A 23251-nucleotide genomic window follows, 5' to 3' on the forward strand; every position below is an offset into this window, starting at 1 on the left:
TGGGCACCCTTTGAAGAAGAGAAATAGAGAGGGAAGGTGGTCACATGAAGACAGTGCGAGAGACTGGAGTTATGCTGCTCCCAAATTAAGGACCCCAGGACTCCAGGTGAGACAAGGATGGAATCTCCCCTAGAGGTTTCAGAGGGAGCCTGATCCTGCTACCACCTTAAATTTCAGATTTCTGGCCTCCAGAACTGTGGGAGAATAAATTTCTCTTGTTTGAGCTATCCAGTTTCTGGTATTTTGTTATAGCAGCCACAGGAACTATATACAGGAGGAAAAGATTGTAATAAAGTCAAGACAGTTGGGGGTAGGGAGAAGGAGGGGACTCTATTTAAGGGAACCCTGGAATCACTTCTCTTCTATCCAGGATATCCTCCTTTATTTTCTTTCCTCTTCTTTCCCTCAGCTCTTCAGTCAATGGACCCATCGATCTTCAACCAATAAGTGTCAGCAGTTTTCTCCATGCACCATGACTGTGCTGGAGGCCAAGGGGGTACATGATGACATTAGAGCTGAACCCCCTTCACTGACCTCCTAGGCTCCAGAAGGCTTTGTGGGAGTAGTAGAGAGCATGAACTCTGGGCTGAAAGCACTTGGCATAAAGTCCAGCGCAATCTCTTAACAGACTATGTGATCTTGGGCATATGATCAAATATCTAAGCCTATTTCTTCCCTTATAAAACAGGGGGAAAAAAACCCCACCTACATCATAGGATCCTTTTGAGAATTAAGTGAGTTATATAACAAGTGATGAGCATAATCATTCAATCAATCAATGCTAATTATTATTATGACTATTATTATTAATGTTGGGGAAACAACATGTACAGAGTTGGGTTTAATTCAAAATAAAGTGTGATTAGTCCTGGCAAAGAGGTGAAAAAAACACATTTTGAGAAGACAAGACAAGAAGAGAGAGATGGACAATTTCAACATAGGGATCAGGGAAGACTTTTGTAGATGGTAGCCTTTGAATAGAACCTGGAAGGATGAGTAGATTTCCCCAGAGGAGAAAGGGCTGTGGTGAATGTGAGTGTGTTGATGGGGTGGGAGTGTAAGGGAGGGAGTGAGGACTTGCACCTGACAGGGGAAATTGTATTGGTGAAGGCCAAGAGATCCAACAGGTTCGGCAAAGAGAGTAGCCCCATGTATGTCCAATGTCCTGTGTGTGAGGTGTGGTGGGAACTGAGACCTATCACAGGCAGGGTCTAGATGACCTTGGCTTTGATCTCAGGGGAAGAGTTTGGTCTTTATTCTAAAAACAGTGGCCCCATGGAAGTTAGAATAATAGCAATAGTCTCCAAAGCTGAAAGAAGCCAGACTGGAGGCAGGAAGACCAGCAAGGGCTCTGGAATCCACGCCAGTGATGACGAACTTGAACCAGGATGGAGTGATGAAGAATAAGGGGCAAATTAGAAAATCATGAAGTTAATACTGAGAGACGTGAAGCTGGTTGAGGTGACAGAGAGGACCATTCAACATGATTCCTTGGTTTCTCATGAGAGTTATTTGGAAGCAAAATGATGAGAAGAGGTTAGATGCCATTAAGCAGGAGCCACATCTCTCCCAGACCCACCTCACAGGCCTACATGAGGTGGGTGAGTATTAAGTGTACATTGAATGAATTTGATGTGATTGGTAGGGAGGGAACCAAAGGGAATAGCAGGGTGGAGGGGTGCTAATTAAGCTCATGATACTAATGGGACAAATATATTGAACTCCTCTCAGGGCTGTTTGAAATGCACACGTGGAGAGAGATGCAGGGTGGGGATGCAAACCTGGGAATCAACAGCAGCAACGTGAAAATGAAAATCACACACGTGTTTAAACCACAGAGATGATCCAGATCTTTGAGTAGTCTGCAGACTTTACGAGTTTTGTCATAGCAACAATTTTGGAGATAGTATCAGATTTCTGGTGGGGAGAGAGCACAGTGATGGACTAATAAGCTAGTAATCTTCACAGCAACCTTGAAAAACACAAAAGTCCATAATCTTGTTAAGGGGTAGAGAGGAAAAGGGACTGTAGAGAGTCCTATATGCCACAGGAGGCAGCTGGAGCCCCTATACTATTGGGGCACACTCTGGGGGTCCCTCGTTTCCTTTGAAATGTCAGCATGAATACTTTTCTTGCCAATAAATGATTTTTGCTTTTTATTTGCAAAATAAAAGGGGTTTTAGAATTGGGAAGTGCTGCTGGACATAATGAGACGTGTTTTATGAGATGGTTAATGGGTGCTTGGAGAACAATGATAAACTACTCATGTGATCATGGATTCAGATCCAGGGCAACATTCACAGACTGATTACAGATGCTTTGGGAGTGGCATCAGTCTTAATGAGATAGAGCTGCTGCCACACACCAACCATAGCACCATGCACACCCCAACAACCCTCTTATTTTTAGCTCACCTCTGCTGCTGCAAGCTGACCCCTAAGTCTCATGGTCTCTTGGAAGCTGTGAAACACCTTTCAGCAAAACCATAGGTCCTAAGCCATGTTGTCATTTTCTATATCTTCTTGGTTCACATATACCTAGTGTGTTCAGATGAATGTGAACTGCATGGCTCCCACAGTGAGTCCAGCACTCTGCATCTCTACCTTCTCCCCTCCTCACCTCCCGACTTTCATCACTTTTATGCAGAGGATGAAGCACTTGGGGTTAGGAGACATGGGTTCTAGGCCAGACTATTTAGACCATTGCCATACACATGGCAGCTTCTCAAAGCCTCAGCTTCCCTGTATGTCAAAATTTTCTCTCCTTGTCTGTTCACTCCTGGGCCAGGCACAGAGCCAGGCACGATTCAGTTCACTACAGATGCATAGAGGATGCTTGAATGTGTGCTTCTTTGGAGTAAGCACATGATTTTGCATTGCTCACTAAAAGTAAAAGTAGTGCTCAGTAAGGTTTAAATTGTCTTTGGATATTGGTTATGTCATACCAGCCTCCTCTAACATCCTGTTTACTCCCTATTTGAAAGTCTTTGCCCATCTTTCAAAGTATGAATCTGTTTCATTTTCTAGGCCCTGATGGAGGTCTACCTTCTTTGCTCCTCCTTCTTTGGTTGCCTCCAGCCTGTGAAACTCCCTTCCCTGGTGGGTGTATGCCTTTGTCTAGAGTGGCATCATCCCCACTGAGTTTGAAACAGTTCAACGTGCTGTTTTTATCTGCCTTTGTTCTTGCTCAGCAGATATACCCCAAAGACAGGCAGGCTGGCCAACATATTGCAGAATTTGTCACCACAAAGTAATCTAGATTAATCACACCAAATCACAAGCGTAATTTGGGACCTGGGGCTGGCATTAGCAGAGCACACAGGCATGCATACATATGTGCATACTTGTGTGTACAAACTCCTACTGGGGATGTGTTAGTCCTCTCTTTCCTGTAAAAACTCCACTCTTTCCCAATTCAGAGGGGCCCAATTCCAATCTGGGAGACATTTCAACTGATTCAAGAAAGATTCTTGAGTGTTCTTGATGAGTTAAGTGTGATGTGGTTCTGCTTCATTGATGAGGTAGGTGCACAAATCAGAAGAAGCAAGGGGTGAAGTTGTGTAGCCTGAATCTAGGTGAAGACACTGCTGAGTCTGGGAGAGGTAGGGATGAGAGGGGGTCACAGGGACTTCAGTCTGAGACTGTTTCCTAAGGTAGCTGGGCTGACATCTGGCAGTTTGAAGATAGTTTGATTTTAGGTGAAAATACACACTCATATACTCATCAACCATTCTTCCTCTCCTCACCCCCCGCCCCCCACCAGCAATGGATTTTCAGTCTTGTTCGTCACAAGAATAGCAATAGCAAATGGTAAGCTTATAGTTTTAACAGCCAACTCTGGGCCCAACACCATTTCCCTGCTTACCTTGTTGGAGCCAGGGAACACGTATCAGATGAAATGACTTTTTAATGTCCATCTGGGGACACAGAAAGAAAAGAAGGTGGTAATAACACTTCCTTTGTAACCTGTCTGTCTCTCAAGTGCTTGAGAAAATTGGATATTATTAAAATAAATTTGGACTGGAGAGACTCTTCAGAAAGATGGCATCAGAGGAAGTTCCCTGTTTTTCTCTGGGGAGAATAAACTGAGAAGTAAATAGGTACCTAATTCAGAGGGTCCTGTCATATGAGGTGAAATTGGAGTATCTCACAATCACTAGGGACCGACATTGACCATGTGCCAGAGAAGAGATGCAGAGGAAATTCTGCATCTCTGGACAAAATAAAAGAGTGTGGAAGAACAGATGACTGCTGGGTGAAAATTCTAATTTACACCCACACCCAGAGGGGAGGGCAAAGCTGATTGTTGTGGTTCTAGCCAAAGAAGATATAGGTGTGAGTGTTGTGGTGAGACAAGGTGATAGGGCTCCCAGGGAGGAAGGCAAAGCTCAGAGATACTCAACCCAGGTCACTCACTTCCCCCTAGGAGAAGGTGAATATGGGAACTGGGCAGATGCAGTGACAGTATTTTGGAATAAGTCAGGGATGTGAGGAAGACCCAGCTCACAGACTACAGTAATGCAGGTCTGAGGCCCAGAGGAAAGAGTTACCAGTGCTGGCATAGGAATGAGTAAAGTCATGAAGCATAACCCTTCCAGGGTTTCCCCCCATTCATTGAAGACCCAACTATAGATTAGTTGTCCCTAACGAACAGCTTCATCTACTGGAAAAGTGGAAGATCTGTATCTGTAATATTCAGAAAGTAATTAATGGGGAGATAAAAAACACAACAAATGGCAACTTGAGTCCTCAGAGAGGACTATACCACAGTCCTATACCACAGAGAGAGGACAAATCTCCACAAATCTCCACCACAAAAACATGGGAAAGCATTTCTTCCTATCAGATACAGAATGTAAAACTGCTATCATAAGAAGTTCAAAGGAATGGAAGAAAACATGCCATCTCTAGGAAATGTACTAGAACCCCAAAGATTAAAATTGACTTAGAAGAAAGGATTGCAAAGCAATCTTACAGGCAAATGGGATCCAAAGGAAGTCAGGGACAACCATACATACATCTGATAAAATAGATTTCCAGCAAAAAAATTGTAACAAGAAACAAAGATTAAGGGAACAATACATTAGGAAGACATAACATTCATCAATATATACACCACAAAGGAGCATCAAAATATATAAGGCAATTACTAGCAAGTCTGAAAACAGACATTGGGACAAACACAAAATTTGTGGCGGGGGACTTCAACATCCCACTTTCACAAATGGACAGATCAACCAGACAGAAAATAAATAAGGATACAGTAACCTTAGCAAATAATTATACCACATGGGTTTAATATAGATTTAGAGGGCACTGCACCCAAAAGAAGCTAAAGACACAATCATCTTAAGTGTACTTGGGATATTTTCCAGGACTGATCACATATTGGGTTGAAATAATTGAAATACTAATATTGAAACATTACTAAGCATCTTCTCTGATCATAAATGTTTAAAACTAGAAATCAACCACAAAAAGAAAGTAGAAAAACCTCTATATGTGAAAACATAAAAATACTACTGAGTGACTATTAGGTTAACTAGAAAATTAAAGAAAAAAATTAAAAACTAGCTCAAGACAAATGACAACAAGGGCATGAGCTTTCAGAACTTGTGGGACACAGCAAAAATAGTACTAAGAGAAAAGAATATAGAAATACAGGCCCACACCAAGAAAGAGCTCAAATAAATAATCTTATTTCTTACCTTAAGGAACTAGAAAAAAAAAAGAGACAAAACCAAGAGCCAGAAGAAGGAAGGAAATAATAAAAATCAGAGCAGAAATAAATGAAATAGAAATAAAAAGACAATTCAAAAGATCAATGAAATAAAAATACTGGATGGATTCACTTATAGGAGGAATGTAGAGGATCCAAATAAGGGATCAGGAAAAAAAAGTAATTATTATAAAATGAAAATCAAAAGCAACAAGCAATTGTAAACTAAAGACATTCTGCAGAGGGGGAGAAAGGAGTAGGATCAAAATGGGTGGGAAGAGCACAAGGGACTATGGTGACAGTACACGGGTGAATTGGTGGTGGGAATTTCACGGGGACTATAACTGAGCTGAGAAAGCATGCATTGTAAAAAAAAAATGAAGGATGATGTAAAAATATATAAAAAATAAAGAAAATTATTAAAATTTAAAAAAACCAGTTCTTTGAAAAAATAAACAAAATAGACAAACTGTTAGCTAGTCTTACAAAGAAAAGAAGGGAGAAAACTCAAACAAATAGGGTCAGAAAAGAAAGAGGAAAAGTTTCAAAAACACCATACAAATTCAGAGGACTGTAAGAGATTACTATGAACATTTGTATGCCAGTAAGTTGATTTGAGAGATGGATAAATTCTTAGAAGTATACAAATATCCAAGACTGAATAGAAAAGAAATAGGATACCTGAACAGGCCAATTATAAGCAAGGAATTTGAAATTGTAATCAAAATTCTCCCAACAGAACCATACAAGAGATCAGGGGAAAAATGACAATAAAAAACACAACAAAGCAAAACAAAAATGAACAGACAACTATAAATCAGAGACATTCTGTAGGGGAAGAGGGAGAGGGATCAAAAGGAGGGTGGGGGCCTCCCCTAGTGGCACAGGCAGTTGAGCATAGCGCTGTGGAGCTCTCTGCAGCCTCTGCAGTGCCGGTTCGATCCCGGCCGGTGGGCAAGGGTCCCACATGGCATGGCAGACCTCTCCTGTTGCACCTGCTGCTCCCCTCAGCAGTGTATTTCATCTGTATGCCTGCTCTGTTCCCCCCTCTGTCTCTAGTGAATCCTCTCACCCTCCTGTGCATCTGGCCTATACCCCGGTTCTTGCATAAATAAATTAAATCTTAAAAAAAAATGAGGGTGGGAAGAGCACAAGGGACTTGGTGATGGTGCATGGATGACTTGGTAGAAAGAATTCTATGGGGACTACACCTGAGGGAAAAAAGCAAACATTGTAAAAAAAAAAATGAACAATGATATAAAATATATACAAATAATTAATTTTAAAAAGCCTCCAACAGATAAAATTCCAAGACCAGATGGTTTCACAAGTGAGTCCTACCAAACCTTCAAAGGTGTGCTAATACCCATCCTGCTCAAACACTTTCAAAAAATTGAGAAAGAGGAAATACTTTCAAACACGTTTTGTGAGACTAACACTACCCTATTACCAAAGCCAGACAAAGACAACACAATGACCAATTTCCCAAGTGAACATAGATGCACTAATCCTCAACAAAATCTTAGCCAACAAAATTCAAGACAGCATTAAACGGATTATGCGCCATGGAACCAGTGAAATTTATTCCAGGGACATAAGGATAGTTCAACATCTAAAATTCAATCAGCATAATTCACCACATCAATCAAAGGGATTATAAAAATCATTTATCAATAGATGCTGAGAAAACAGTTGATAAGAGTCAACATTCATGTATGATGAAAATCCTTGAAGAAAAACTGGTGATAGGTTGGACATACCTCAATATAATAAAGGCCATTTATGACAAACCCACAGCTAACATTCTCAATGGTGAAAGTTTTTCCACTAAGATCTGACAGAAGACAAGGTTGTTTACTTTCATCACCACTATTTCAGCATGGTTTTGGAAGTCCTAGCTAGATAAATTAGACAAGAGAAGGAAATAAAAGAAATCCAAATTGGGACAGGTAAAGCTATTATTTGCAGATAACATGATTTTATATATATATGTGTATATATATATATATATATATATATATATATATATATATATATATACATACAGCACTCTAAAGACCCCACCTAAAGAAAAACTAATTGAAACAATAAATAAGTTCAGTAATGTGGCAGGATACAAAATTAATTGCAAAAATCATTTGCCTTCCTATATGCTTTCCTGTAACTAAAGAATTAGCTAGAAGAGGAAGAAATTAAGAAAACAATCCCATTTACAATTACATAAAAAAAATTAAATACCTAGGAGTAAAATTAACAAAGGAGAAGGACCTATGCAAACTATATGACATTGCTAAAAACTAAAAACATTGCTAAAGGAAATAGAAGAAAAAAACACAGAAATTACATGGAAAGGTATTTCCTGTTCATGAACTGGAGGACTTAACTTTGTTGAAATGACTTTCCTACCCAAAGCAAGATACAGATTCAATGCAATTGTTATCAAAGTTTCAATAGTATTCTGAGAAACAGAGCAAACATTACTGAAATTTATATGGGACCAAAAAGACTCTGAATAACCAAAGCAATCTTTACAAAAAAAGAGGATGAATGCCCAGACTTCAAACTATACTACAAAACTATGATAATCAGAACAATATGATATCAGAACAAAAACATACCATATAGATCACATAGACTAGTGAAACAGACTTGAGGGGCCAGACATAAACACATATCCATATGAACATTTAACATATGACAGAGATGTTCTTGAAAAAGAAAAGTCTCTTCAATAAATGCTGTTGGAAAAACTGAACAGCTGCATGCAAAAAAAAAAAAAAAAGAAAGAAAAGAAAAAAGATACTAGACCATCTCACACTATCTACAAAATCAACTCAAAATGAATAAAAGGCTTGTATGTAAGACCTGAAACCATAAAATGCATAGAAGAAAATATAGGCAAAGCACTCCATGACATAGGGTTCAGGGATGGCTTTGTGGATTCACCTCCAACAGCAAGGTAAGCAAAAGAGAATATAAAGAAATGAGACTATATCACGCTAAAAACTTTTGCACAGCAAAGGAAACTGTAGCTGTGCTACTTCTGCATCCCTCATGTTAGACCCACATGGCATTGTGCAAAATAATCTAAAGAGGACATTGGCCAACAAAGGTGAAAGCACAGCAAAGAAAGCAAAAAGTTGATAATGCTGGAAGTGAAATTCAGAGGGGATGTAAATTGAAAAAGTAATCAACTATGGGAATGTGGACACAGCAGACAGAGCAACAGCGTGGAGGAAAATTTATCCACATCATGAGGAAAGTGACTGTGATGAGAAGGATGAAGAGATCCCAGAAGAAGTGACACCAGCAAACGCCTCACATTAGTGTAGGGTAAAGGACTGCGAGTGCTCTGGTGTTGGGTGGGGGGAGGTGATACACATCTGAGGAGGTGTGGAGCTGTTTCCCCAAGTCAGACACAGTGTTGTAAACCAGTGTTGCCTCTATAAAAAAATACATACACACACTTTTCAAAGAGCCTCACATTAAAGGAATTCTCAGAGATATTTTACCTTTGAAAGTTCAAAGGATAAAAGTGATGGGAGTTGGTTCAAACTTAGAAAGAATAAAAAATATATTTGCTCTTTATTGTAAGATGAGAAAAAATAGAGTTGGCAGGTGTTCACTTTATATGATGAGAAAACACAATGGTACCAACTGCTCTGGGAAGTTATTTTTTTTTTTTCAAAGAAGTAACACTTTAATTCTCAATGTTTCCAATGTTGCAAATAAAATAATTTAGATATAATCATTTTTAAGATTTATTTATCTATGCATGCAAAAACTGGGGTACAGGCTAGAGGTGCAGGGGGGTGAGAGGATTTACCAGAGACAGAGTGGGGAGCAGAACAGGCAGACTGACTGAAATACACTGCTGAGGGGAGCAGCAGGCAAGACAGGAGAGGTCTGCTGTGCCATGTGGGTAGCTCCCTCGCTGGCCGGGGATTGAACTCGTGTTGCAGTGGCTGTGGGTAGCTTCATAGTACTGTGCTTAACCTCTTGCGCCACCAGGGAGGTCTTATAATCAATATTTTTAAAGATTGCTTCTACAATTTAAAAAAATCCAATACATTTATAATCTACAGTGTTTTTAGTATTTTAGCAAAAGAAAAAAACTCAAGAATCTCAATGCAATTTTAATTTTTCCCATTAATTATGAAGATTGTTTCATACTATTTCCAATGTGTGATCTTTTGTATGGTCTTGAAACTACTGGACAGAGTGAGGACTGCCCATGTAAAGAATAATGCATGAAATATAAAGAAATGCATGGGATTTACTCAAAGTCTCTGTCCCTGGTTAGGTGTAGAGGGAGGGAGAGGGAAATGTGACTGGGAGGTAAACACGGGGGGTTTTCAGTCTATTCATATTCTATATTTTATTTATTAGATTGGAATAGTAGTTTCTATAGCATCTGCTGCATTTTCTTTATGTCTTTTGCATATTGAAAATAAAAAAAATATCAAAGGCATGAGCTGTACAAATAAACACACCCAATGGACTTATTTTTTTACTATACATGATAATATTGGTGCTGATTAGTGGAATAAAAATGATAAGAACAGATTATTTAGGGGAGACTTTCTGAAAGAGGTGGTGACTCGTGAGAATGAAAAGATAGGAAGAGGCATCTGAAAAGGCACAATGCACAAAACTCCACAGGAAAAGAGGCCCCAGGTTCTCAAAATAGCCAAGAAGGGACCCTAGGCATCCTGGATGGAGAATGGGGGTGAATATGGAGAAAAAGGGGCTGCGAAGGCCAAGGCTCCAGTCCCTTCTCACTACAAAGAAGCTCTGGGCTCCAGACAATCCCCTGATCTCCCAGGGCCTCAGGTGCATCATCTATAAAATGGGTACATCATCTTATACCTTATCTAGAAGAGATGCTTTTCCGCTGTTCCCTCCAGGGTTAACTGCCTTTTTTTCCTGCACACTAGGTTAAGGAATAGGGTTTTGAGAGGCCCCCACACAGACTGTGTGACCTGCTTTTGTGCAGAACAGGCGTGCTCCCATCCTCCCATTGTGAAGCCCAGAAGCTCTCAGGAAAGTGCTGCAGGCATGTGTCAGAACCAACGTTGTCACCACCACCTTGGAGGCCACCAGCAGCATGCTCAGTGGCACCAACCAGCTCTGCAGGTCTGGACTCAGGGGGTCTCTGAAAGGTCCTGGGGTATGGCACCAGGCGGCAGCTGGAGCCTGTGATTGGAAGGTTAGGTTAGCACGACACTGACCACTGGGTGCTGAGCTCTCAGAAGGATTTTGGGCAAACAAATCTGAAACTTAGAAACCATTTTCTCTCTTGTTTTTCTTAGACCCTAAATGGAAAATTTAAATTCTCATCTGTAGGGTCCTGTTTCCCACCTTCCTGTCTCCCCAAAGACCTCTAAGCTTTCCCTAAATTCTTCAGAACAGAGCGTGGAGGGAGAACTGCAATTTGCCTTTTCTCACATGCTATCATTCTCCTGGATCTTTTCACCTGTCTTCCAGTTCTAATTTAGTCCCTGGTGCCTCTCTCCTCCCCCGTGACAGGACCAGGGGGCAGCTGGGAAGAAAGAAAATTTCAGCAGAGAGAGGGCTGTGCACTTTGGGACCATCTCTCTTTCCTCAAGGGATGAGGCAGAATTTCTTAAATCTATTATTAATAAAATGGAAAATACCATTTCAAGAATTCATAACTCTCAGAAAATATTCCAGTTGGGGAAACATTGTCTGGGACTTGTGGTGAGCCAGCTCTTTATTCATGAAGGCAAAAATGCTGATATCAGCTTGAGAAGACTTTGGGTGGTACAGACCCATTGGAGAAATGGAAACATCCCCACAAGAGGAAGGCAGTATGGGTAGAAAGAGCAACCTTGTTAAGGATGGACTGATATGGTAACTACCACTTATTCCAATAGCAGGTGTTGTGCTAAGTGCTTCACATTTAACACACACAGCCACCATGACACAGTCTTGTTATGATGCCCATTTTACAGATGGAGAAGGTAGGCGTGCAAAGCAGTTTGCCTTAAGATCAAATAGCCAGATAGAACCATCCAGGTAACAAGGGATGACATCTAGGGGGATGTGTGAAAAGTTTGCTAGAGTTAGTGAAGCTGTGAAATCTACCATGAATCAAACAGACTCCATTTGTCTCTAACTGCACATTGAGAATTCTGGCTGAGTTGTGGGTGCAGGCTGAGTCATTAGCTTGACTCAATTCCTTATCGGCGACTCAAGAAAATACCAACTCACTGATTTCTTCTTATAGGTGACTAGGAGAGAATTAGCAAATCCCTGTTTTCTCCTTACTGGTGATTAGGAAAGAAACAGAAGACCCTCTCTGATTGCTACAAAATATTCCACATTGCAGCCATCTACCTGAAGACTCTTGTCAATCAATCCAAAAGTTTCAAAACAAATGACCTAAGCAGAGGCCACTGCCTTGCTTGATCCTTTCAGTTCCCCTCTGGCCATCCCTGGTGGAAGACACTTTGGAACTGTCCCTCGGTGTGAACTGGGTCATGGCCCCGATCCTCAAATAAATGCTCTTTCCTTTAGTTATATTCCAGTTTAACTAATACTTTGATATTGTTTCCACCCTGTTGCTTCATTTGTCGCCACCACTTACTTTCTCTAGACCCAGGGGAAGAGGAGCCTCAGCCAGAGTGCTAGATTAGGACAGCTCCCTCCTACAGCAGTCCTTGTCTCTGAGTGTGACGCTGGCATGTCCCTTCCTGATTTGGTCTCCAAATCTGTCGAAGCAGGCAATGGGATGTGTTGGCTTCAAGCAAAGTCCATCCCAGTCCTGCTGGACTGTTGCCTCTCAGTCTACATACCCCATGGGAAATGGGGCGATCTTTGTGTCCCACTGCTGTTTGTGACTTTTCTAAGGCTCCTCCTTTCTGGCCTAGTCACCCCATCTTGGCTATGTTTTGCAGTGAAGTGAGCCATGTGGGAGTGCCTCACTGCCTGTCCCTTTTAGGTTCCCCCTTTTGGGATGATGTTTCTTCACATCTCCGAGCGCCTGGTGGGAGTGGACGAATACCACCTGTTTGGTTTGATGAGACGCCCTCCATCCCCTTTGTGGGGGATGTTAATTGCAGGACCTGGGGCGGATGCTTCTGTTCTGACCTTCTGTGAGCAGCTGGGGGCTGTGCACACAGCAGCAGTCCATCCCCCGGCTGTGAAAGCCCTTCTTTCCTGGTCCCCAAAGGCCAGAGGAACCGCCTCCTTTGCCAGAGCTTGTCCCTACCCAATAGAGGAGGAGAATTAATTGCATAGCCTCCGGCACATCTTGTCTCAGCTCTGGGCCTCAGCTTCACAATTGTGAAATGAAAGGATTGGACCAGACAGTCCCCTAGGATACTCCCAACTCTAATGTTGTGTGGTTTATTTCATTTCTCTGTTTGCTTCAGGTTCCTCCCAGTGCCCTCATATCCTCCATGTCTTGAATCCATCATATGAGCAGGTTGAGGTTTCAGCTGCTCTGAATGCCCCACCGGAGGGACATAGCTCAGCACACTGGGAAGAATGAGATTTTGTTGGAATAACTTGCACATTAAAACATGGTTAATATTGAAGTTTTGTTTATGAAATAACACTGCATGAAAAAAGCAGAAAAGAGGATGCACCTATGGGTTAGAACATGGGCAAATGTGTCTAAGAGCACTTGAGAATGAAATCAAAGAGATGAGTTGTTGGAGCCTTATACTCAGAGGATTTTTTTGGGCTGTAATGTTGCGTGAGTTAATCATTTCTAAAAATTGTGGCTGATGAGACTAAGGGGCCTTTCAAATTTCATCAAGGAGCCTGTGGGGCTTCCCTAAAATTTCATTAGGAAGAGACCAATTTAAGGATTAACTAATGTAAGAGATGCAGTTATCTAATTAATTGTAGCAGGCCCATGAGGTAATGTAGTGAGAGAAGTTCCTGGCAACTGACAGAGACCAAAAAAAAAAATAATTAAATAAATAAATAAGACAGAGGGAGCTGAAGACTAAAGCATTGTCATTGTTTCTGTGGCCAGGTTGAAGGTGGAAGGTTCTCTTTCTGCATGATGAATCCCAGTAGTCTAAAGAGTGATGCCTTTGGAGCTGAGACCCTTCCATGCTGATGAAATGAAAACAATGTTGAGAAGACATTCAACTTTCCCTCCTTATTCACAATTCTTCCACAGTCTTTTAATCAAATGTTGACAACAAGCAAACCTGCCCAACAAGAACTCTGTAAATATTGTTCCTGAACTACCAGATATGTCTCCCATAGATAACAGCAGCAGCTATGAGTTACAGTGGCATCTATGTAAAAGGTCCTGCACGTATTTTATGTATAATTTTTGTAATAAACCTGCAAATGGGGATGAACATTTCAGGGCCAATACATACTACCAAGCATGCGGAGTGAATTGCACCATTCTGGAGAGAGCATTCACATTGAAGTCATTGTGAGTGGTATCTTCTGTAGTTTTTAGTGCACAACCTCTACTACTGTACAGGTTTAACCAGAATATAGCAACACTTCTGCAGTGCTCTGTACTGTTCTAAGCACTTGCATATATGACAGCTCATTTAATCCTCACACCACCCTCCTCCCAAGCAGGGTGTCTGGGTTCAGTTCATTCCATGTTGCCACTTGGGAAATTATTTTAATTGTCTTGTGGTCTATAGCTCTGCCTCTCTGCCTGTGACTACCAGCCTGTTTTGAGTTCCTGAGCCTGAGAAGCTGGAAACTGGGTCTTAGAGAATGGTGACCCAGGCAGCCAGAACTTTCAGGAAGCTCTCCTGGGTTGGCAAGTAGCCACTTTTTGTACAGGTCAATTGCCATGTTCACCATGAGCTGCTGTTCCTTCTTACTGAGGAAGTGTTATCGGAACCCAGCTGCTTCAGCTGTGGGAGCCTGCAGGAGCCGTGGTATTTTTCACCCTGCTGCACCACCACAAGTCAGTCACGGCAGTTGTTCCTCAGAGCCCAGTAACTGCCTTTTTGTCAGTTGTGGCAGTTGCTCCTCAGAGACCTTTCATGTAACAGTGTACTTCCTGAATTGTGGAATGGACCAATCAGGTGTGAGCTATGAGCTGATTGGTGCTAAATGGTCCAATCAGCCACAGGATTGAAAAATGGTCCAATCAGACTTTTATTACCAGGACCCAGCCACCTCAGCAGTGGGTGCAGCAGGAGCAGTCATGTTCTTTTACCCTGCTGCTCCACCACAAGTCTGTTATGGCAGGTGCTCCTCAGAGCCCTTTTATGTAACAGCCTACTTCCTGGATTGTGGAAAGGACCAATCAGGTGATATGAGCTGACTGGTAAATGGTCTAATCAGCCACAGGATTGAAAAAAGGTCTGTTAAGATTTGGGGGTGGGGCACTCTGAAAGAGGATATAAGCCAGGATTGGAGGGAGCTGAGAGGAGATGACACCAGCCCCCGAAGGAGAGAGATGATGTCAGCTCCCCAAGAGGAGAGACAAAGCCAGCCTCTGAAGAAGAAAGAAGGGGAAGACTCTGTTCCTGGCCTCTGAAAAAGAAAGAAGAAAAGAAGCATCCATCAGCCGTCCTCCAAGGAGGGAAGAGAAGCTGAAGACCTTTGTCAGACTGGGCCTCAGTCCTGCCTCCTACATTGCCTGAAGGGAACACCAAAGGCCCTGGGTCTGGTGTCTCAAAGAGCTATTTGTATAACCCAACAACTCAGAAAGAGCTGTTAACATTGGGTGTCTCTGATACCGTCTCTGAGGGACCAGTAGTGACCATCCCTACTGGCCAGTGCTGTCCAGCACTCCTGGTGACTGGTGGCGACCATCACTGACACTACCTAGGTGAGATAACCAGCCACTTGTGGATACAGTAAGCTCTTTGTTTCCCCTGTTTATAAAATAAACCCTGTGGTTGTTGTTCCTGGAGTCAGGTCTCTTGCAGTTGTGCACGTGGGTGAGAACCCACAGTGACCTGTCCTCTTATAGGGCACTGTCCTTTGTTAGGCTATAGTCCATAGGCCCCTACTATGTGGGTGTTGTATTACTATAGCCCTTGATTTTGGTTTTTGGCCTCTTGGCCTTTTGGGGCTTTTTAGTGGCTCTCTTGCCTCAGAGCCTGGGCAGGTAGGTGGCTATTCCATCCGGCCTCCTGACCTTGTTGCCCTATCTACCCCTGCTGTCTGCCCCTGTTTCAGAATCAGCACAGGTTTCATATTTTTGTCCAGTCATCTTTGTGGAGGATTTGAATGGACTTCATGGTTAGAAGGAAGTGGAGGTATGATCTGATGACCACTTCTACCCCAAATCCTCACATCTGCTGTACCAAGAACATGACAAGACAGACCCCCAGACCTTTAGATTTGAAGACTATCTGTGCTGAGTGGACACACTGCCCAGCAGAAGGTGGCAGAGCTACTGTGGTCCTTTCGGAGTCTGAGGGGTCTGAGTGCCTACTTTCAGTCCCACTCTGATGTGATGTGCCCGGCCACACATATAGCTAGAAGAATTGTTTCATAGTTGAATGGGATGAGACATCAAACTATTCCTCCAAGAAAGAGGCACACTTGTTTTAGGGAATGAATATTGAGCACCAGCCCTCATTCTTGCAGACACAGAGGTGGCTGCCTGGGTCTGTCTCCTCCTCTTCCTCACTGGCCATTTCAGCGTAACAGGCAACCCCTCTCCCTCAGGTGGGGTGGTCTTCTTTCCTGCACCTCCACTTTACTGCCATGGATTCCAAGAAGTTTGCTGTGCTACGGTAACTCTACCCAGTCTGCTTGGTAAATGCAGATCACATCTTGTCATCTTGTCCAAATGCTGGAGGCCAGCTTGATTTGGGAGGGCGCGTAGGGAGGGCTGGTATTTCAGTCACAGAGGACAGCTTCCTGTCCCTCGGCCATGTGGACTTGGTGCTAAGAAGCAGAATGGTTCAACCTGCTCATTCTTCCTATCTACCTCTTCCACACCATGGGCATTGCCCATTGAGCTCCCCCAGGTCTTCCTCCTCATCCTGAATGTTCCCCATGCCCCTCCCACTTTTTTTTTTTTAAAGTTTATTTATTTATTTATTCATACAACCACTGGGTACAGTCAGAAGCGCGGGAGGGTGAGAGAATTCCCCAGAGCCAGAGCAGGGAGCAGAGCAGGCAGAAGGACCGAAGTACACTGCTGAGGGGAGCAGCGGGCGGCAGGAGAGGTCTGAGCGCCATGCGGGACCCTCCTCCGGTGGCCGGGGAGCAGCCGGGGATCGAACCGGCGCCACGGCGGCTTCGCAACCTAGCGCTCAACCGCTGCGACAGCGTGGAGGCCCCCCTCCCACTTTTTAAGCATCTTCTGTCACCCAGCCAACCCTCCCAGAGACCCTGATGCCTCCTGGGGATCAGATGCAGAGCTAGGTTTGGGGCATGTGTTAAAAGAAGCTTAGCAGAAACCAAAGGACAGAAAGTCTGTTTTTTTTTTTTTTTTGACAAACCTCTAAACACCCCAACCTATGATTTTGCCTCTTAGCAGGAGTAACAAGAATGGGGTACACAAAGATAAAGGAGTCATGCTCCTTATTTTTCACAAAATGTAAGAGATAGTCTTCCAGCACTCCCAAATTTCCTTAAGTCATTTCCAGGGTGAAAGGATTGGTGCGGTAAAGAAAAGGAAAACCAGGCTAAGTTTCTCACAGGCAGGAAATTTATTGCACTCCTAGGCGAGATTTGCCGACCGCCATGGAGGTCGGAGAAGTCGCGCCATTGTGGGGGGATGTCCTTTTATAGGGCGAGAAAAGGTTGGGCAGGAACTGGGTGTGCAGAACTGAAGTTGTTTATTTGTTGGCGGTTTTTGGTCGATCGCTATCAGGTGCTGTTTGTGTCAGGTGGAGGCCTGCGGTTCCAGGAGCTAAGGCAAAGGTGGAATTCCCTCAGCAGTTTCAAGATCCCTTCTTGTCCCGTGACCGGGGCCCTCACCAGACCCCCTGTACCGACCTTACACAGGACCGCTGTGGATTATTTCTACTAACACCACTTTTCTCCCTGAACGTTACTGTGTTGTCATAGTTACCTTGCAGAAAATTAGTGTTTTGTTTTTTAAGCTCTCTCATCAGGATCTTAAACTGGTGTGGCTCTTCTTATAGTTATGTGCTTAATTCCCAGCCACTCATCAGAATTTGGGCAAACCCATTCTCTGCTTCTTGCCCTGAAATATCCTTGTTCTGGCAGCTCAGAAAGCCAGTGGAGATGGTGCCAGATATCTTTTGAGAGGGCTCAATGTGGTGGCTGCAGATCTGGCCCTGGATGCTCAAAGTTTCAGTTGAACAGCCCATAAATATATACTTTAGACCCATTTGAAATTTATTGCTTTTACGCAGGACACACACAGTCTTCTTGCTGTGGTCTCATACTGCCACATTGTTTTCACTCTCTGCTATGTAACTAAATGGTTGCTTGATCCACAAAGGTATTCTGTTTGCACCCACCTTAGGCAGAACTGGTCTGCCTAGGTCAGGCCACAAAGCCTCTGCCCCAGTAACTGTAACTCCTTCCTGCCCTGCGCTCTGTTGACTCCCACTTCACAAATAAAGATTCATCATTTGGAGCCAAAGTCCTAGACATAAGGTATTATTCATAAGCAGAGTCAGACTATGAAAAATCTCTGCTTTAAATAGGGACAGATTCTCCTTCACATTATTAATACACCGAGATAATTACAGGTCTCCTGATAAAATCTCCCAACCAAAAATTGATTTAGGGATGGCTGGGAATACAGGTCAAGCTGCCCTCTGATATAATGTCCCTAGAAACTTGGGGAACATTGTCACTCACCAGGCCATCCCACAAGAAGACATGGGTGCCTGCTGGACCCTTCCAACTCAACTGGTCATAAGGTCAGTAGAGAGAGGTGCGGGAAGAGGCACAGCAAAGATTAGGAGGTAGGAACACAAAATGCATAGACCCAGGCTTGGTAATTCAAGTTGTAGAATCTGACAGGATTAGACAGTGAAAAAAAGGGTAAAGGTAGCAGGCAGCTTTCTAGACCAGGGGCTCTTCAAATGGGGTTTGTGGCTAGAATTCAAGGATCTGTGAACTTGGCTGGGGAAAAAGAACTACACTTTTAATTTAACAACTTCTAACTGTAACCTAACATTTGCTTCAGTCTTGAATGTAGATAAACCACAATAGTGTAAGTGGACCCGAGGCTTTTCCACCAATGGAAAGCAGATATTTTCATCATGTTATGATTTTTGCAGCTACCTCAAAATAGTGTTTATAATTTTCATGAATTATTTATTAGATCTGCCTTTAGATTTTATTTAATGTATGTATGACCTTATTGCAAGTTAAAAATATTTTGGTTATATATATATAAACTAGTTTCTTTTATAATCTTATACACTTTACTTTGTTCATTTTAAAACATCATTCTGGGAAGGGGCCCGTGAGTATCACCCACAGTGCCAAAGGGGCCCATAGCACGAGGAAGGGTAATGATTGCTGCAGTGGGTTTCACATTTAAAAGAGAATAAACTTCTGGAAACTTAAATGTAAGAGCAGAATGAAATGGAAAAGCCTTAGGAACATAGTTCAGAGGTACTTGCAAATATAAAGGAGAATTTTAGGAACATATTGCTTAAATCAGATTAAAATTCTAATGGTGCCACCTCAGGAATTTGTGAAAAGCTCTTTTAGAAGAACTTCAATATCCCTGTAAAAATGCCACATTAGGCCAGCACCCACTCTGCAGGCAAATGGCCAAATGCGGACAACATGACCAAAGCTCACTGTCAGTGCCAATGGGATTAGAAGGATGACAAATGAATGTCATGAGGATGGGGCTTCTGAATCATCCCCACCAGAGCCACCTGAGGTTTCCCCCATGTGTGCATCTCAGCCTTTTCTTGCAGGGAAGGCGGTGTGGTGGAGACACAAGATTTCCCCTTGATTCCAGCAGGCACTGGGGGAACAGCCCGCACCCCCAAGAGTCTTCAGCTGACTGAGCTGGGGAAACACAGTGGGAGGGCACCAGGAGTGCCCCTTTAGTCATCCCCCAGTTAACCCCCAAGTTTCCTCTCTCCAGTCAACCTCCAAGTCTCCTCTCTCCTCTTCCAGCATGTGCAAACAAAAACAAGGCCAGCCTTCCAAAGTTTGGCTAGAACATTCTGTGAAGGATTATTTTCCTGACTGCAGGTAACAACTTATTACTGGGTCAGAAAATCAATTTAGTGGATCACAGCAAGCATTAAAAAAACAGAATAGAAAATAGCATGTGTCATACCCAGATTAAGTATTACCTTGTGGAACTGGTTTTCATTTTATAAATGTGTATATATGTAAGGACTGTGTGGTGATTTGTTTCTTGCTATAGATCACAGCTGAAAGTTTGAAAAACAGTGTGGTCACGATGCCCCTGTTTTCCCATAGAGAAATCACAGCAATGGGGCGAGAGTGTTTCCTAAAGTGATTGATTTAATTCAAGGACTTCATCATTGTTTTAATGAATATTGGGAAAAACTGAGGCTTTTCTGCCAATGGAAACTGGCTGTTTTCATTATGTTACACACACCAAACCCATGAGAATCCTCTCTATTGCTTAGTTCTAGGCTCCAAGGACCGCATTTTACAGAGAGCTCATTAGTCAGCTGTTGGGACAGAAGCTTGGTGGCCGCTCTGTGGTGGGAATGCAATGAGGGACACAACAGTCATGGAACAGGTTTGCAAGGCAAGACTCTGCTACTTGAGCAGAAGTTTTTGTGTCATTTATTGAAAGTATACAGGCTAGTAAAAGCTGATCATGTGACAATGGTATGAGGGATAAGGTCCATGGGCCAAGGGGGACAAAGTTTCATGAGGAACAGAGAAGGCGCATTGTGACCATATGTCAAGAAACATCTGTATCAGCAAAGTATTTGATGTTATTATTGGCAGTGTTATCCTGAGACCACCCTAGAGGTAGTTACATAATCAGGTCAACAGCAGCCTTGGCATTCCCAGGCCTGCCTCATGATATGGGCTATTCTCCATAGGTAGTCAAGGAATGCTCTGCTGTGATTTGCAGATAGCAAATAGGTCACAGTTGTCCATGAAAGGTCAACTTATAGGAGCCCACAGTCAGTGAGACATGCTTGGATATATGTAGCCAAGTGTGCAGGGGCTATGTGAATGGCCAAATATCAGGAAAAACTGACATGGAGAAGAAATGAAGTAAGTGGAATATAAAGGAGTAGGTAGGCTTTGAGGGGAGCACTTCAGATCCTCAGCCCTTACTTCATTTATTGAAACTTACTTTTTAATCTTTAAAATGGGGGTAGTTATACCAGGCTGACTTAATACCAGGACACTGGCTTCCTGATCATATGAGAAAATGAGGAGGTGAGTTATGTTGAGATATTGTGATTAATAAGAAATAGATATTTGGTCATTCAGATAACCAAAATATATTTCTCATACATTTTGTTTTTATCCACAGTTCCAGACTAACAGCTTTCCCCAAAGACTTGGTGTTAAAGTGTTAAAGCGATAAAGATGTCTCTCATTATGTTAAGGAGCTGACTTTTGGGGAAGTTTCTAAGGATAGGGACTGGGTGACAGGGGAGCCAACATGAATAGAGGGTTGAACCTTCTAGTCCCACTGCCAGGCCTTCAGAGAAAGGAGGGGTCTGGAGATTGAGGTCAACAGTCAATGAGAAAATCAGTCATGTGTATGTAATGAAGCCCCCATAAAAACCCAGGAGGAGGGGCTTCAGAGAATGTCCCAGTTGGCGAACTTGGAGATTTGGGGAGAATGGGACCCTTGTAGAGGGCATGTAAACTTTGTACTTTTCTCCATATGTTGCTGTTCCTGAGTATATCCTTTGTATAGATTGGTGATTGTAGGGTAAGGAAAAATGTCAGGCTTTTCTGCCCTCCCGCCATCAGGATAGATGATGGATCCTTGCGGTCCTGAATGCATGCCTGATGGTGGCACCTGGAATTAGGGTGTGGGCATAGGTAGATGGGATTCACCTGGGCTAAGACTGGGCTTTTAAGCTAAGATGGCATCATGAGGACGCCAGTAGAAGCCGAAAAAGAAGCCAAGTATGAACAGAAGCCGAAAGAGAAGCCGAGAGAGAAGCAAGAGAAGCAGAATCTGAGAGAAGGCCGGAAAGCCCAGAGTGAAGACCTGCTGGGGGCTGGGAGGCCTGCCAGCCTCCCAGCCCCCCAGTGCCCCTGCCTGCTGTGTACCTGGTAATCCCAATAAAACCCTTCAAGACCACTGAGGACTCTGACTCCTCCCTTACCCGGTATGCTGGATCATAGAAAACCTGCACTGTGGTCTTCCTGCCGCTACAGTGATATAGTGAGTAAACTCAGGTGATCTCAGGTGATCAGAACTCAGGTGATCTCCTGAGAAAAACCCTCCTCAGAGGGAAATTACCCTCTGAGGATCATGAGAACCTCTGATTTATAGACAGTTGGCCTGAAGCACAGATATTAGACTGGGTTTACCACTGGGTACCTGAAATCTGAGCAGAGGATCTTGGGAACCTCCATTCTGTAGTTGGTTGGCAAGAATCCCAAGTGTGAGCCTGGACTTGCAGCCAGTGTCTTAAGTGGAGGGTAATCTTGGGAGACTGAGCCCATTACCTATGGAATCTGGAGCCATCTCCAGGGAACTTCTCACCATCAGAGAATTAATTATTGGTGTGGGGAGACCTATCCTGTAAACTCATTGCAAATTGACCTCAGAATATCAACACCACGGCTAAGTAAAGTACAAAATGCATCAGGAATTATTACTATCAACAGGGGAAGGCAATTTTCTCCTTCATGGACCAGAGATAGCTAGCAAATTTTTGAACTGTTTGTATTACAATAAGAAAGAGTATGGGCTCCAGACAAACAGTCCTCTTCCTACTCTAGCTTCTTCCAATAGCAATTCCAGCTGGGGATGCAGAGGTGCCATGCTAGATGCCAACAGAGCACAATGCACACACTGCCTGTGATGTGAAGATTACAAGAATAATGATCCTGCCCTGAGCCAGTTGTTCCCCCACAAGCAATTTGTTACTCTTTTCCTGTGTGAATGGCCTTCCTTATCTCTGGTATTGGCTGCAGAGCCCTCAAAGAGAAGGGTCCTGATGAATAGATCATCAAACCTATGCCACCTGGTCCCTGCTGTGCAATTAGCCTCTGGGTTATCATCTGCAAGGCTGCTGGTCTTGCAGGAAGCCAGGAAGAGGAGGATCAAAACAACAAGAAGAATGGGAAGGAGTGGAGGGCAAGAGGTGTAGAAAACAGCCTGTTTCCCACAAGAAAGAGGATGAGACAGTGCTATGCACTTAAACAAATGCAAATGTTGAAATCCTAACCTCCAAGACTTCAGAATGTGACTGTATTTGGAGATGGCATTTTTAAAGAGATGATTAACTTAAAAATGAGGTCATTATGTTGGGCCTTAATTCATTATGACTGGTGTTCTTATAAAAAAAGGAAATTGAACCCAGACAGAGAGCAGATACAGGGAGAAGATGATCACTTACAAGTCCAGGAGACATGACTCCGAGGAAACCAGTCCCTTGGACACCTTGATCTCAGACTTCCAGCCTCCAGAATTGTGATG

Source organism: Talpa europaea, assembly GCF_964194135.1.
Source record: "Talpa europaea genome assembly, chromosome: 2".
NCBI lineage: Eukaryota > Metazoa > Chordata > Mammalia > Eulipotyphla > Talpidae > Talpa > Talpa europaea.